Here is a 3,486-nt window from a genome sequence, read left to right on the forward strand (position 1 = left end):
AATGGAAGCTTCTTTTGCAGCAACTTTGGAACATTGTCTTTCCCAACGTGAATTGCATCAAAAAGCTATGTCAACTGATAAAATCAACATTGATATCTCTCTTGCAGGTCCATATCTAGAAAAGGACGGTGTCAATGACAAGTCAATATTAGGGCTAACTAGTGCAAGGCAGCTAGTTCATCTCTATCAAGTACCAAGATCATCCCCCTTAGGCTACCCAAATTTTTCCATTAGAGTCGTAACTTGATTGACTATGCCACAGGATTGAAAATGCTATTGTACCTTCTCAGGTGTGTAGGAATAATCAACATTCCCAACATAAATTGAATGTGAATTGACTTCTTCTTTGCTTTGTCGCTGAGTGGCAACACTTGTTGCTAGATCTTGCACTACATAAAATCTGAATTCTTATCAAAGAGTTTCTCAGGTCCATCTTCAATAGGACAATTGCACATGATCTACTAAAGGACATGTCCCATCATACCAAATACCATAGTAAGGCATTTCTCATAACATCTTTATCACCAAGGGTAGGATCATATCCATTCACAATGATAGACAAATCAAAAGTGTGATTGCAAAATTGCTCTTATTGGACATGTTCTAATTTGTAGCAATGTTAAGGAAGATGTTTTGAGCAGAATATGTTCCTCCTAGATCACCATGGTTGATTATCTTTGATGGAGCCATGTAACTTGTACAATATGTTTCGTAACCAAGATACTTCAAACTAACAAAATCCAAATACCAATTCTGTGAAGAAAGAAGCTATGACAGTGCCACTTCGAGTGAATGGAGTAAATTCAAGTATATTCTTGTCTGATGTAAACCCTCAGCATCAATGTAGCCTCTTCATTCTAGCTCATGTCAAAGCCTATAAGAAGTGTACTTGAAGAGAAATATCTTGGAATGTTGCCAGAGAAACTAAAATTTTCAAGAAGGAAGCTAACACAGTTATAGCATCTGAGCATAGCTCATTGCAGCTTGAGGTGAAAGAAACTCTTTGCTCAACTGTTGCAAGCTCTGTTACACAACAACAACATCCAATATGGAGGAGCAACTAAAATCCTTTGTAGCAAGCAAAGAGGAGGTTTTTGAAGGTTTGAAGAAAAGGGTTTTGAACTTGAAGGATTTCTATTGTTCTGGTTTGAAAGGCCTCAGTGACATGATTCATTCTCATGAGAGAGGGTCATCGGTCACAATTGAAAGATGGAATGCTACTGTTTCTACTCATTCATCTGCATTAAAGGAGCTTTTGTCAATAGCTGTATCAAAGGGAGAGATAGTACTTAGAGACCTTCAAACAACTCTTCACAACCAAGAGAGGGAGATCTTAGGCTCACACAACAACTGAAAAAGGGAGCTTTACAAAGCATTGAAGCCTCAAGGGCCATATCTAATGTGAATGTGGAGTTCTTCATAAATCTAGAAAAAAGCATGATAGAGTTATGCCAATCTCTATATGTTAGCCATTAGACTCATCAAGAAAGCCTTAAGGATCTTGAGGAAACTTATTAGGAATGCTCTAGAAAGGAGGAGCAAGAAATGATAATGTTGGCCACTGCAACTAGCAAGAAATCAGAGCTAGGAAAATCTAAATTGACAAATTTGCTTGGCAACAAGAGTTCCAACTCCACCCCCAAAATCTTCAGACAAGCAACCCAGAGATACTGATAAGCTAATCAAAGCACAAGGATTTGGCCAACTTGGTCCTCATGTGCCACCACCACCACCTCCTCCTTCTGGAACTTTGAGCTCACAAGGTCCTTATCGGTGAAATTGAGAACCATTCTGCCTTCTTGTTAGTAGTTAAAGCAGATGTGGAGACACAGGGAGACTTTGTTCAATCGCAATCCACAAAGGTCCGAAGTGTTGTATATGATCATATTGAAGATGCCATAGCATTTGTCTCCTAGTTGGATGAAGAGTTGTCCTTTTTGGTGGACGAACGCATTGTCTTAAAACACTTTGAATGGCCAAAAAGTAAAGCTGATGCTGCTGCTTCTACTACTACTTCTTCTTCAGCTGATGATGTTGCTTCCTTTTGTTGTTGTTGTTGTTGTTGTTGCTGCTGCTGCTGCTTCTTCTTCTTCTTCTTCTTCAAGCATAGATGGACAAAGACAAAGCCATTTCTCCACAGGAAGCCAAGAGAAAAGATAAATACGAAAGATGGAAGATGAACAAACACAAGGATGTTTCTTTCTTGTCTTCTTCATCTTCCTTTCTTTCTATTCAAGAAGACAAAAATTGTCTCTGGCAAAGCTAGGTGGAATCCATAGTAATGCTGTTAAGGTCCTGTCATTTTGTATGGGTAGTGTAGAAAATAAGCTTGTTGCATATAGAGAGATGGTTGCTGGAGTTTTTGCATCATTGTAGAGTCAGCCAAGGATGATAGATGAGAATATAACAAATGCTGCTGGACTTTGGGTGGATTTTGGATCATCCAATGAAACAACTGTGTTTGGACATGGCAGTCATAATGCAGGCTCTTCCATTTTCTCTGGTATACCTTCCTCCATTTTTGCCTCCAGCTTCTAAAAAATCTTCAATGCTACCTGTCTTCTTCTTAGAAATGTCCACTAGTCACTCCAACGCTCCTTGCCATGTCTATACCTGTGTACCTGAAGTTCTTGGATTTGTGTGACTAAAATGGAAGAACTTAAATGAAAGTGGCTAATTAGATCAAGAACCTGAGAAGATCTGATACCACTTATACCACTTGTCAAGGAGTGGATTGGGGAGGAAGAAGGAGAAGAGAAAGATTATAGAGGAGAGAGAAGATAAGGTACAAAAGAGAGAGAAAGAGAGTGATGACGAGAGAGAAAGACGAGGAAAGGAGAAAGAAAGATAGAAAGAGAGACAATGCAGCCATGAAAGCTGAGAAAGAGAGAAGATGAAAGAGACTTGTATTATAATAATGATGATCCAAAAATCAAGTCCCTTACACCTTTTATACCAGCTAGTGTAGTTGGTATTTTATCTTCATTATTTTATTTCCCCTCTCTTATACTCATGTTGATTGATTAGAGTAGTATGCTATTGTCATGTTGATATTCCCATCGAGGAAAAAGGTGGATGTCGGGGGAGATAGTGAGACAAAAAAGAGGTGACCCTTCCTCAGTATTAAAGATCCTAAAAGAGGTTCAACCAATTGACCTGGGGGGAACTTTGCCCACCTCCCGATGAGATTGGGAGCCCGTGTAGGGAGCTTTTCTTGCCATTTAATCCCTCACATAGGTACATCAAGTGGATTATTGAAGAATGATGCATTTTCAAAGACTCAAATACCTTCAAGAGCAAAATAGGTGATTTATACGTCACTACAGGGTATATATAGGTCATTATAGGTACCAACATTATTATTGAAGTATAGGTGCATGTATTACAGGGTGCCCACATGTCATATTCAGTCTTCTACAGGGTTCAGTATTGATTTTGAACCACCACTTTACTCTTATAGGTGGAAATAGGGTATTTACAACTTGA

This window comes from Lygodium microphyllum, chromosome 3 (assembly GCF_053477565.2).
Source record: "Lygodium microphyllum isolate KBCC chromosome 3, Lygodium_microphyllum_v1.1.10, whole genome shotgun sequence".
Classification (NCBI taxonomy): domain Eukaryota; kingdom Viridiplantae; phylum Streptophyta; class Polypodiopsida; order Schizaeales; family Lygodiaceae; genus Lygodium; species Lygodium microphyllum.